This window comes from Scyliorhinus canicula, chromosome 6, assembly GCF_902713615.1.
Source record: "Scyliorhinus canicula chromosome 6, sScyCan1.1, whole genome shotgun sequence".
Lineage (NCBI taxonomy): Eukaryota > Metazoa > Chordata > Chondrichthyes > Carcharhiniformes > Scyliorhinidae > Scyliorhinus > Scyliorhinus canicula.
The window spans coordinates 8,740,442-8,755,312 of NC_052151.1; the positions used below are offsets into that span (position 1 = coordinate 8,740,442).

Genomic DNA, 14,871 nt, shown 5'->3' on the forward strand with positions numbered 1-14,871 from the left:
ACCATCATCAAACTGACCCAACACCAATCCAACTGTCCTAACCCCCATCCAACTGTCCTAACCCCCATCCAACTGTCCTAACACACATCCAACTGTCCTGACCCCCATCCAACTGTCCTAACCCCCATACATCTGACCTAATCCCCATCCAACTGTCCTGACCCACATCCAACTGTCCTGACCCACATCCAACTGCCCTGACCCCCATCCAACTGTCCTAACCCCCATCCAACTGTCCTAACCCCCATCCAACTTTCCTAACCCCCACCCAACTGTCCTGACCCCCATCCAACTCTCCTGAAACTCATCCAACTATCCTAACCCACATCCAACTGTCCTAACCCCCATCCAACTGTCCTAACCCCCGTCCAACTGCCCAAAATCCCACCCAACTGTCCTAACCCACATCTAAGTGACTTAACCCCCACCAAACTGTCCTGACCCACATGCAACTGTCCCATACCCCATCCAACTGTCCTAACTCCCATTCAACTGTCCTAACCCACATCCAACTGTCCTAACACACATCCAACTGTCCTAACCCCCATTCAACCTTCCTCACCCACATCCAACTGTCCTAACCCACATCCAACTGTCCTAACCCTCGTCCAACTGTCCTAATCCACATACACCTCTCCAAAACAACACCTAACTGTCCTAACCATCATCAAACTGACCCAACACCAATCCAACTGTCCTAACCCCCATCCAACTGGCCAAACGCCCATCCAACTGTCCTGACCCACATCCAACTGTCCTAACCCACATCCAACTGTCCTAACCCCCATCCAACTGTCCTAACCCTCATCCAACGGTCCAAACACAATTCCAACTGTCCTAACCACCATCCAACTGTCCTAACACACATCCAACTGCCGTAACCCCCATCCAAGTGCCGGAACCCCCATCCAACTGTCCTAACCCCCATCCAACTGTCCTAACCCCCATCCAACTGTCCCAACCCACATCCAACTGTCCTAACCCCCATCCAACTGTCCTAACCCCCATCCAACTGTCCAAACACCCATCCAACTGTCCTAACCACCATCCAACTGTCCTAACCCCCATCCAACTGTCCTAACCCCCATCCAACTTTCCTAACTCACATCTAACTGACCCAACAACCATCCAACTGTCCAAACACCCATCCAACTTTCCTAACCCACATCCAACTGTCCTAACACAGATCCAACTGTCCTAACCCCATCCAACTGTCCTAACCCACATCCAACTGTCCTACACCCCATCCAACTGTCCTAACCACCATCCAACTGTCCTAACCCCCATCCAACTGTCCTAACCCACATCCAACTGTCCTAACCCCCATCCAACTGTCCTAACCCACATCCAACTGTCCTAACCCCCATCCAACTGTCCTAACCCACATCCAACTGTCCTAACCCACATCCAACTGTCCTGATCCCCATCCAACTGTCCTAACCCCCATCCAACCTTCCTCACCCACATCCAACTGTCCTAACCCTCGTCCAACTGTCCTAACCCTCGTCCAACTGTCCAAATCCACATTAACTCTCCAAACCAACATCTAACTGTCCTAACCGTCATCAAACTGACCCAACACCAATCCAACTGTCCTTACCCCCATCCAACTGTCCTGACCCCCATCCAACTGGCCAAACCCCCATCCAACTCTCCTAACCCCCATCCAACTGTCCTAACCCACATCCAACTGTCCTAACCCCCATCCAACTGTCCTAACCCCCATCCAACTGCCCAAAATCCCACCCAACTGTCCTAACCCACATCTAAGTGACTTAACCCCCACCAAACTGTCCTGACCCACATGCAACTGTCACATCCCCCATCCAACTGTCCTAACCCCCATTCAACTGTCCTAACCCACATCCAACTGTCCTAACACACATCCAACTGTCCTAACCCCCGTTCAACCTTCCTCACCCACATCCAACTGTCCTGACCCCCATCCAACTGTCCTAACGCTCGTCCAACTGTCCTAATCCACATACACCTCTCCAAACCAACACCTAACTGTCCTAACCATCATCAAACTGACCCAACACCAATCCAACTGTCCTAACCCCCATCCAACTGGCCAAACGCCCATCCAACTGTCCTGACCCACATCCAACTGTCCTACCCACATCCAACAGTCCTAACCCCCATCCAACTGTCCTAACCCTCATCCAACGGTCCAAACACAATTCCAACTGTCCTAACCCCCATCCAACTGTCCTAACACACATCCAACTGCCGTAACCCCCATCCAAGTGCCGTAACCCCCTTCCAACTGTCCTAACCCCCGTCCCACTGTCCTAACCCCCATCCAACTGTCCCAACCCACATCCAACTGTCCTAACCCCCATCCAACTGTCCAAACACCCATCCAACTGTCCTAACCCACATCCAACTGTCCTAACCCACATCCAACTGTCCTGATCCCCATCCAACTGTCCTAACCCCCATCCAACCTTCCTCACCCACATCAAACTGTCCTAACCCTCGTCCAACTGTCCTAACCCTCGTCCAACTGTCCAAATCCACATACAACTCTCCAAACCAACATCTAACTGTCCTAACCATCATCAAACTGACCCAACACCAATCCAACTGTCCTAACCCCCATCCAACTGTCCTAACCCCCATCCAACTGTCCTAACACACATCCAACTGTCCTGACCCCCATCCAACTGTCCTAACCCCCATACATCTGACCTAATCCCCATCCAACTGTCCTGACCCACATCCAACTGTCCTGACCCACATCCAACTGCCCTGACCCCCATCCAACTGTCCTAACCCCCATCCAACTGTCCTAACCCCCATCCAACTTTCCTAACCCCCACCCAACTGTCCTGACCCCCATCCACCTCTCCTGAAACTCATCCAACTATCCTAACCCACATCCAACTGTCCTAACCCCCATCCAACTGTCCTAACCCCCGTCCAACTGCCCAAAATCCCACCCAACTGTCCTAACCCACATCTAAGTGACTTAACCCCCACCAAACTGTCCTGACCCACATGCAACTGTCCCATACCCCATCCAACTGTCCTAACCCCCATTCAACTGTCCTAACCCACATCCAACTGTCCTAACACACATCCAACCGTCCTAACCCCCATTCAACCTTCCTCACCCACATCCAACTGTCCTAACCCACATCCAACTGTCCTAACCCTCGTCCAACTGTCCTAATCCACATACACCTCTCCAAAACAACACCTAACTGTCCTAACCCCCATCCAACTGGCCAAACGCCCATCCAACTGTCCTGACCCACATCCAACTGTCCTAACCCACATCCAACTGTCCTAACCCCCATCCAACTGTCCTAACCCTCATCCAACGGTCCAAACACAATTCCAACTGTCCTAACCCCCATCCAACTGTCCTAACACACATCCAACTGCCGTAACCCCCATCCAAGTGCCGTAACCCCCCATCCAACTGTCCTAACCCCCATCCAACTGTCCTAACCCCCATCCAACTGTCCCAACCCACATCCAACTGTCCTAACCCCCATCCAACTGTCCTAACCCCATCCAACTGTCCAAACACCCATCCAACTGTCCTAAACACCATCCAACTGTCCTAACCCCCATCCAACTGTCCTAACCCCCATCCAACTTTCCTAACTCACATCTAACTGACCCAACAACCATCCAACTGTCCAAACACCCATCCAACTTTCCTAACCCACATCCAACTGTCCTAACACAGATCCAACTGTCCTAACCCCATCCAACTGTCCTAACCCACATCCAACTGTCCTACACCCCATCCAACTGTCCTAACCACCATCAAACTGTCCTAACCCCCATCCAACTGTCCTAACCCACATCCAACTGTCCTAACCCCCATCCAACTGTCCTAACCCACATCCAACAGTCCTAACCCCCATCCAACTGTCCTAACCCACATCCAACTGTCCTAACCCACATCCAACTGTCCTGATCCCCATCCAACTGTCCTAACCCCCATCCAACCTTCCTCACCCACATCCAACTGTCCTAACCCTCGTCCAACTGTCCTAACCCTCGTCCAACTGTCCAAATCCACATCCAACTCTCCTAACCAACATCTAACTGTCCTAACCGTCATCAAACTGACCCAACACCAATCCAACTGTCCTTACCCCCATCCAACTGTCCTGACCCCCATCCAACTGGCCAAACCCCCATCCAACTCTCCTGAAACTCATCCAACTGTCCTAACCCACATCCAACTGTCCTAACCCCCATCCAACTGTCCTAACCCCCATCCAACTGCCCAAAATCCCACCCAACTGTCCTAACCCACATCTAAGTGACTTAACCCCCACCAAACTGTCCTGACCCACATGCAACTGTCACATCCCCCATCCAACTGTCCTAACCCCCATTCAACTGTCCTAACCCACATCCAACTGTCCTAACACACATCCAACTGTCCTAACCCCCGTTCAACCTTCCTCACCCACATCCAACTGTCCTGACCCCATCCAACTGTCCTAACGCTCGTCCAACTGTCCTAATCCACATACACCTCCCCAAACCAACACCTAACTGTCCTAACCATCATCAAACTGACCCAACACCAATCCAACTGTCCTAACCCCCATCCAACTGGCCAAACGCCCATCCAACTGTCCTGACCCACATCCAACTGTCCTACCCACATCCAACAGTCCTAACCCCCATCCAACTGTCCTAACCCTCATCCAACGGTCCAAACACAATTCCAACTGTCCTAACCCCCATCCAACTGTCCTAACACACATCCAACTGCCGTAACCCCCATCCAAGTGCCGTAACCCCCTTCCAACTGTCCTAACCCCCATCCCACTGTCCTAACCCCCATCCAACTGTCCCAACCCACATCCAACTGTCCTAACCCCCATCCAACTGTCCTAACCCCCATCCAACTGTCCAAACACCCATCCAACTGTCCTAACCACCATCCAACTGTCCTAACCCCCATCCAACTGTCCTAACCCCCATCCAACTTTCCTAACTCACATCTAACTGACCCAACAACCATCCAACTGTCCAAACACCCATCCAACTTTCCTAACCCACATCCAACTGTCCTAACACACATCCAACTGTCCTAACCCCATCCAACTGTCCTAACCCACATCCAACTGTCCTACACCCCATCCAACTGTCCTAACCACCATCCAACTGTCCTAACCCCCATCCAAATGTCCTAACCCACATCCAACTGTCCTAACCCCCATCCAACTGTCCTAACCCACATCCAACTGTCCTAACCCCCATCCAACTGTCCTAACCCACATCCAACTGTCCTAACCCACATCCAACTGTCCTGATCCCCATCCAACTGTCCTAACCCCCATCCAACCTTCCTCACCCACATCCAACTGTCCTAACCCTCGTCCAACTGTCCTAACCCTCGTCCAACTGTCCAAATCCACATACAACTCTCCAAACCAACATCTAACTGTCCTAACCATCATCAAACTGACCCAACACCAATCCAACTGTCCTTACCCCCATCCAACTGTCCTGACCCCCATCCAACTGGCCAAACCCCCATCCAACTGTCCTAACCCACATCCAACTGTCCTAACCCACATCCAACTGCCCTAACCCCCATCCAACTGTCCTAACTCCCATCCAACGGTCCAAACCCAATTCCAACTGACCCAACACCCATCCAACTGTCCTAACCCACATCCAAATAACCAAATCCACGTCCAACAGTCCGAACCCACATCCAAGTGTCGTAACCCAAATCCAACTGATCTAACTACCATCCAACTGTCTTAATCCTAGTCCGAATGTCCTAACCCCATCCAACTGACACAACCCACATCCAACTGCCCTAACCCCCATCCAAGTGCCATAACCCCCATCTAACTGTCCTAACCCCCATCCAACTGTCCTAACCCCATCCAGGTCCAACCCCCATCCAACTGTCCTAACCCCCATCCAACTGTCCTAACCCCCATCCAACTGTCCTGACACTCATCCAACTGTTCTGACCCACATCCAACTGTCCTAACCCCCATCCAACTGTCCTAACCCCCATCCTGCTATCCCAACCCCCATCCAACTGTCCTAATCCACATACAACTCTCCAAACCAACATCTAACTGTCCTAACCATCATCAAACTGACCCAACACCAATCCAACTGTCCTAACCCCCATCCAACTGTCCCAACCCGCATCCAACTGTCCTAATCCCCATCCAACTGTCCTAACCCACATCCAACTGTCCGAACCCCCATCCAACTGTCCTAACCCCCATCCAACTGTCCTGACCCACATCCAACTGTCCTAACCCCCATCCAACTGTCCTAACCCCCATCCAACTGTCCTAACCCCCATCCAACTGTCCTAACGCCCATCCAACTGTCCTAACCCCCATTCAACTGTCCTAACCCCCATCCAACTCTCCTAACCCCCATCCAACTGTCCAAACCCCCATCCAACTGTCCTAACCCACATCCAACTGTCCTAACCCCCATTCAACTGTCCTAACCCCCATCCAACTGTCCTAACCCACATCCAGCTGTCCCAACCCCCATACAACTGTCCTAATTCCATCCAAAGTTCCTTACCCCCATCAAATGTCCGAACCCCCATCCAACTGTCCTAAGCCCCATCCAACTGTCCAGGCCCAAGATTGTGTAGTCTTACCTCTCCAATACTAACTTGATAGAGTGTTTCGAGAAGGTCACAAAGATGATTGATGCACGTGGGGCAGTGAATGGTGTCTATATGGATATCAGTAAGGCCTTTGTCAAGGTCGCTCATGGCAGACTGGTACAAAAGGTGAAGTCACTTGGAAAAAGAGGTGAGCTTGCAAGATGGATGCAGAACTGTCTAGGTTATTGAAGGCAAGGAGTAGCAATGGAAGGGTGCTTTTCTGACTGGGGGGCTGTGACGAGTGGTGTTCTGCAGGGTTCGGTGCTGGGGCCTTTGCTGGTCGTAGTATATATAATTGATATGGAGGAAAATGTAACTGGTCTTATTAGTAAGTTTGCGGACGACACAAAGGTTGGCGAAATTGCGGCTAGCAATCAGGCACGTCAGAGGATGCAGCAGGATTTAGATCTCTTGGAGATTTAGGCAGAGAGATGGCAGAATGAGTTTAATCCGGACAAATCTGAGCTAATTCAATTTGGAAGGTCTAATACAGGTAGGGAATATACAGTGAATGGTAGAACCCTCAAGAGTATTGAATGTCAGAGAGATCTAGATGTACAGATCCACAGGTCACTGAAAGGGGCAACACAGGTGGAAAAGGTAGTCAAGAAGTCATACGGCATGCTTGCCTTCATTGGCCGGCGCATTGAGTATAAAAATTGGCAAGTCATGTTGCAGCTGGAAAGAACCTTAGTTCGGCCACACTTGAAGTATAGTGTTCAATTCTGGTCGCCACACTACCAGAAGGATGTGGAGGTTTTTGAAAGGGTGCAAAAGAAATTTCCCAGGATGTTGCCTGCTATGGCGACATTAGCTATGAGGAGAGGTTGAATCAACTTGGTTTGTTCTCACAACGAGGTTGAGGGGCGACCTGATAGAGGTCTACAAAATTATGAGGGGCATAGACAGAGTGGATAGTCAGAGTCTTTTTCCCAGGGTAGATGGGTCAATTACTAGGGGGCATAGGTTTAAGGTGCGAGGGGCGACATTTCGAGGCAGGTTTTTTTACACTGAGGGTATGGGTGCCTGGAACTCGCTGCCGGAGGAATGAAAATGAAATGAAAATCGCTTATTGTCACGAGTGGGCTTCAATGAAGTTACTGTGAAAAGCCGCTAGTCGCCACATTCCGGCGCCTGTCCGGGGAGGCTGGTACGGGAATTGAACCGTGCTGCTGGCCTGCTTGGTCTGCTTTAAAAGCCAGCGATTTAGCTGAGTGAGCTAAACCAGCCAGAGGTGGTGGAAGCAGGGACAATAGTGATATTTGAGGGACATCTTGACAAATACATGAATAGGATAGGAATAGAAGGATACGGACCCCAGAAGTGCAGAAGATTTTAGTTCAGATGGGCAGCATAGTCGGCGCAGGCTTGGAGGGCTGAAGGGCCTGTTCCTGTGCTGTACTTTTCTTTGTTCTTTGTTCAATCAGATATGTGAACTTCAGACCTACTTACATGAGGGTCATGACAATGTGTGCAGAGGTCTGACTTTTTTCCCCACAGGACCTTCTATCACAATTGAAATAGGAAGCGCAATATCTACAGAGTTCTCGCCTTTATCTTTTGGGCACAAAACATATTCTAAATTAATAGACTACTTTTTCTTAGAATGTGTATTTGTTTATGTTATAACCTGCCTGCTTACCATTGGCTGGGGACTAATGACAATCCCACAATCCTATGGGAGTATGAGCTTCCCCAATGAGGGGGTGCAGAGAAATCATTAGCAGACTCCCTGCATAAATAGAGCTGGCCAGTTTGGAACCAGCAGAGAGAGGGAGAGAAGTGAGCAGCAAGGGAAGCTGCTGCTGCTGCTGCTGCTGCTGCTGCTGCTGCTGCTGCTGCTGCTGCTGCTGCTGCTGCTGCTGCTGCTGCTGCTGCTGCTGCTGCTGCTGCTGCTGCTGCTGCTGCTGCTGCTGCTGCTGCTGCAGCATATATGTTATTGTAAGTAAATGTTATTTCTTTGCATCCTGAAAACTCGTGCTGGATTCTTCGTGGCCCTCACAAAAGTTTAATTTAACGAGAGGGAGTGGGGCGGCCTGGTGGCACAGCGAGCACTGCTGCCTCAGAGCGCCAGGAACCAGAGTTAAGTTCCGTCTTTTGGTAACTTTGTGGAGTCTGCACGTTCTCTCTGTGTCTGCATTGGTTTCCTCTGGGTGCTCTGGTTTTCCCAACAGTCCAAAGATGTGCAGATTGAGTGGATTGCCTGAGCTAAATTATCCCTTAGTGTCCAAAGAAGTGCAGGTTGGATGGGGTTACGGGGATAGGGTGGGGGAGTGGACTTATTTAGTGTGCTCTTTCGGAGGGTCGGTGCAGACTCGATGGGCTCTATGTCCTCCTTCTACACTGTAGGGATTTTATGAATAACTAATATATTAATTAACAAATTTCAGCTGCAACCCTCTCCTGCTTCTCTCTCATGGGAGTATTTGAACAGGATTAAAGCATTTAACACCTCCAGCCTGTTCAACTATTCAATGAGATTAGGATTGATCGAGACGCCAGAAACCCACCTGGACTGCATAAAGCTCTATCAATCTCAGATTTAAAATCAGCAGTGCAATGATGTTCAGCTTCCATTTGCTGAAGAACATTCAAAACTCTGCCACCTTTTCTGTGTAGAAATAGCTGTTTTCCAGTTGTACAGCTGAAAATGTCTGCCTCTAATTTTTAGACTGTGCTCCCTGCTCCTAGACTCCGCAAACAACAGCATTTTTTTCTCTGTATCTACCCCTTGATTAATTGAAACAAAGAAAATCGGAGCAGAAGGAAGCTATTCGGGTCTTCGAGCCTAGTCCGCCATTCATCCAACTCAGTAACCTGAACGAGCCGCTGCCAGAAGTCATTCTGGCCCCTACAGGGATCCGCGCATGCGCAGTGGCGCTGGTGCAAACGCGTGTGGCCTCCTTCAACGCACCAGCTCCGATGCAACATTCCTCAGGAGTACAGGGGCTGGCTAGGAAGAGGCTGGGAGACAGATAGGCCAGCCCGCCGATTGGTGGGCCCCGGTCGCAGACCAGGCCGCATCGGAGGCCCCCCCCGGGGTCGGAGCCCACCTCTCCCTTCCCCCCCCCCCCCCCCCCCCACACACACACACACAGGCCGCCACCCGACCCTTCCACGTAGAGTTCCCGCCGGATGCGAACATGCGGCAGGACTCAGCGTTTTCAATATGTCCGCTCGGCCCTACCTGGGCCGAGAATTGGCGGGCCGGCCTCGTAGAGCGGCCCGCGACCAGTGCTGTGCAACCACACTCTGCAGAGAATCGTGCACCGGCGTCGGTGGGGGGGTGTTGGGGGGGGGCGCTTAGCCCGGTCACGGGCTTTCTCCGTCCCGGCCCTGGGCTGAGAGAATCCCGGCCCCTGTTCCTACCTTCCCCCCCATATCCTTTGAACCCTTTTGCCCCAAGAGCTATATCTGATGAGTAACTCACCTCCTGACTCCTCAAAGCCTGTCCACCAACTGCAAGGTACATCCGGGTGTGATGGAAAACTCTTCACTTGCCGAGATGAGTAAAGCTCCATCAACACTCAAGAATCTCAACACCATCCAGGTCAAAGCAATCTGCTTTACTGGCACCCCATTTATAAGTGTGTCCATCAAATTCTTGCACAGTGCAAAAGGAGGTCATTCGGCCCATCTGCACCAACCGTCCAAAAGAGCACTCGACCCAGACCCAACCCCCCGCCGTATCCCTGCGACTTGATCATGGCTAATCCACTTAACCTGCACATCTTTGGACAGTGGGAGGAAACCAGAACACCAGTGGAAACCCACAAAGATACCGGGATAGTGTGGAAACGTCACAGTAGGTTGGAATCGAACTCGGGTCTCTGCCGCTGTGAGGCATCAGTGGCACCAACATCCCCTCCACCACCGATGCACAGTAGCAGCAGTGTATCTCCAAGATACCCCTGTACTCAGGTCCTCTTGCAATAAAGGCCAGCAGTAACTTCCGAAACTGTAGTTTCTAGACCAGTCCCATCAGATTGGAATGTGGCAAATGTAACCCCGCTATTTAAGAAAAGAGGGAGGGAAAAGAGAGAATTACAGGCCAGTTAGCTTAACATCAGTAATAGGGAAAATACAAGAGTCCATTACAAAGAATGTGATAACGGGATATTTAAAACTATTAACAGATGCGACAAATTCAACATGGATTTATGAAATAGAAATCGTATTTGATAAGCTGACTAGCGTCTTTCGAGGATAGAAGATAACTAGCAGGATAGATCAGGGTGAACTAGGGGATGTAGCATATTTGGATTTTCAGAAAGCTTCTGACAGAGTCGCACATAAAAGGATAGTGTGCAAAATTAAAGCATATGGAACTGGGGGCAATATGTTGGCATGGATTCAGAATCGGTTAGCAGACAGGAAATAAAGAATAGCAATAAATGGGTCTTCTTTGAAGTGGCAAGTGGTTACTTGTGGGCTCATGCAGGGATCACTGTTGGGACCCAGCTATTCACAATTTAGATGACAGGAGCTAGTGTAGCTCAGTGGGCTAGACAGCTGGTCTGTGAAGTAGAATAAGACCAGCAGTGTGGGTTCAATTCCCGTGCCAGCTGAGAATCCTGAACAGACGCTGGAATGTGGTGACTAGGGGCTTTTCACAGTAACTTCATTGCAGTGTTAATGTAAGCCTACTTGTAACAATAAACATTATTTTTTAATTTTTTTAATTTAATTTGGATGAAGGAACCAAATATTCCAAGTTTGCTGATGACATGAAACTTGGTGGGAATGTGAATGGTGAGGAGGATTTAAAAGACGTAAAGGTGATTTAGACAAGTTGAGTGAGTGGAAAAATACATGGCAGATGCAGGATAACATGGATAATTGTGAGGTTATCCGTTTTGGACAGAAAAACAGAATGGCAGAGTATTATTCAAATGGTAATAGATTGGGAAATGTGAGCATACAAAGGGATCTGGATGTCCTTGTACAGGAATCGCTGAAAGCAAGCATGCAGGTGCAGCAAGGTACCAGGAAGACAAAGGGTGTGTTGGCCTTCATTGCAAGAGGACCTGAGTACAGGAGTATGGATGCTAAACAGGGCAAAGGAATTGACAATACTGTGAATACTGAGAGCTGCAAAGGAAGTGAGGATCTCAGAGTGAATGTCTACAGATCCCTCAAGGTGGCAAGAAAGGTCCTCCCCATGCCAAACTAAAAACAGAAAATGCTGGTAAAACTTAGCAGGTCTGGCAGCATATGTGGAGAGGAAAACAAGAGTGAATATGTGAGATTTTCCTCCCCGTTCGTGGCATGTTCTACAGCAGCAGAGGGCAGCTCACTAATGGCGGACAGCACAATCTTCTGGTCCCACTGTTGTCAACAGGGTTTTCTGTTGAACTCACCCTTCGCCGCCACGAAACCTGCAGCAGGGTGTACCGTTGGTGGGGACTGTTAGATCCCGCCAGTATGAACGACTAGAAAATCCTCTCCAACATTCACAGACCAAATGATTATTTTCAGAGCTGCTCTCCAAGGCCCTTTACAGGTGCAGTAAAACATCCATTTTCCTGTATTCACCACCCCACCACCACGTCCTTCTCCTAAGTGTGCAGGATTCAAACTGAAAACCTTGGGTCTCTGAAAATCATTCCACTCAGGCAGGACCCAATCACCCCCCCCCCCCCCCCCCCGGTACCGGGCAGAATACAGCCTTTTGGCTAATTCATTGGACACCAGCCAATCAATCCCGTGTTTTCGGGATCCTTAAGGGGGAGGGGGAGCAGCCCCAAGTCATGGTCCACAAAGGCACCAATGACATAGGTAGGAAAAGGGATTGGGATGTAAGGCAGGTATTCAGGGAGCTAGGGTGGAATCTTAGACCTAGAACAAACAGAGTTATTATCACTGAGTTGTTACCCGTGCCTTGTGCTAGCGAGACGAGGAACAGGGAGAGAGAGCAGTTGAACACATAGCTACAGGGATGGTACAGGAGGGAGGGATTCAGATACCTGGGTAATTGGGGATAACGAGATGGTCTACACCTGAACCAGAGGGGTACCAATAGCCTGAAGGGGGAAATTTGCTAATGCTCTTCAGGAGGGTTTAAACTAAGTCAGCAAGGGGATGGGAACCTGAATTGTAGCTCCAGTGTTCAGGAGGTTGAGAGTAGTGAGGTCATGAATAAGGTTTCAAGGTCGCAGGAATATACCGGCAGGCAGGAAGGTGGTTTAAAGTGTGTCTACTTCAACGCCAGGAGCATCCGGAATAAGGTGGGTGAACTTGCAGCACGGTTTATTACCTGGGACTTCGATGTTGTGGCCATTTTGGAGACATGGATAAAGCAGGGACAGGAATATTTGTTGCAGGTTCCGGGGTTTAGATGTTTCAGTAAACTCAGGGAATGCCACACCTGGAGTACTGTGTTCAGTTTTGGTCTCCTTACTTGAGAAAGGACGTACTGGCACTGGAGGGTGTGCAGAGGAGATTCACGAGGTTAATCCCAGAGCTGTAGGGGTTGGATTACGAGGAGAGGTTGAGTAGACTGGGACTGTACTCATTGGAATTTAGAAGGATGAGGGGGGGATCTTATAGAAACATTTAAAATTATGAAGGGAATAGATAGCCTAGATGCGGGTACGTTGTTTCCGCTGGCGGGTGAAAGCAGAACTAGGGGACATAGCCTCAAAATAAGGGAAAGTAGATTTAGGACTGAGTTTAGGAGGAACTTCTTCACCCAGAGGGTTGTGAATCTATGGAATTCCTTGCCCAGTGAAGCAGTTGAGGCTCCTTCATTAAATGTTTTTAAGGTAAAGATAGATAGTTTTTTAAAGAAAAAAGGGATTAAGAGTTATGGTGTTCGGGCCGGAAAGTGGAGCTGAGTCCACAAAAGATCAGCCATGATCTCATTGAATGGCGGAGCAGGCTCGAGGGGCCAGATGGCCTACTCCTGCTCCTAGTTCTTATGTTCTTAAAAGAGGGGAAGGTGTGGCATTGTTAGTCAAGGACAGTATTCCGATGGCAGAAAGGACGTTTGATGAGGACTCGTCTACTGAGGTAGTATGGGCTGAGGTTAGAAACAGGAAAGGAGAGGTAACCCTGTTGGGAGTTTCTATAGGCCTCTGAAAAGTTCCAGAGATATAGAGGAAAGGATTGCAAAGATAATTCTCGATAGGAGCGAAAGTAACAGGGCAGTTGTTATGAGGTACTTTGGGCGCGACTTACGAAAAATCGGAGAATAGCGGGCGGCGTAAATTTTTACGGTCACGCTGGTCCGACGCCCTCCCGCTATTCTCCCCCCCCCCCCCCCACGCCCGCCTCCCGACACGAATTACTGCCCGCCGTTTTTTTACGGCGAGCAGCGATTCACTCCTGGCCGATGGGCCGATTTCCAAGGCCTTTACGGCCGTTTTTACAAGTGTAAAACACACCTGCTCTGACCGTTCGTAAAAACGGCCGTAAAGTCCCGTTCTCGGGAACCATGGCACCGATTGGCACGGCCGTACCACCGATCGCGGGCAGCGGGAACTTACCCCGCGCACTCTTTCTCCCTCCGCCGCCCCGCTAGATCCATTCGCGGGGTGGCTGAGGGGCATACCGGCCCCCGCATGCGCGGATTTCATGCATATGCGTGATGACATCATCTGCGCATACGCGGGTTGGAGTCGTCCAATCCGCGCATGCGCGGCTGACGTCATCTGACGCGTCAGCCGTCGCTAACTTTGGCTAGCGGGCTTAACGAAATTCGTGAAGCCCGCGATGCCGGAGTTCACGGCCGCGCGATGCTAGCCCCGACCGGGGAGATGAATCGGTTCCCGGTCGGGGGGGGGGGCGGAGGCTGGCGTCAAACGCGCCCGTTTTTGACGCCAGCTTCCTGATTTTTCGTAACTCGGGAGTATCGCGCCCTTTAACTTTCCAAATATTGACTGGAAATGCAATAGTTAGAATACTTTAGATGGGTCAGTTTTTGCCCAATGTGTGCAGGAGGGTTTCCTGACACAGTATGTAGATAGGCCAACAAGAGGCGAGGCCACATTGGATTTGGGACTGGGCAATGAACCAGGACAGGTGTTAGATTTGGAGGTAGGTGAGCACTTTGGTGATAGTGACCACAATTTGGTTATGTTTACTTTAGTGATGGAAAGGGATAGGTATGTACCGCAGGGCAAGAGTTATAGCTGGGGGAAAGGCAATTATGATGCAATGAGGCAAGCCTTAGGATGCACAGGATGGGGAAGGAAACTGCAGGGGATGGGCACAATTGAAATGTGGATCTTGTT

General features: G+C 50.2%; 1 protein-coding gene across 1 annotated transcript in view; it reads left to right on the forward strand.

Annotated features, from left to right (window-relative positions):
* Positions 1 to 14,871, forward strand: part of LOC119966923 (dynein heavy chain 8, axonemal-like) — a 1,786,259-nt gene that overhangs the window by 1,111,757 nt on the left and 659,631 nt on the right. The window lies entirely within an intron of this gene.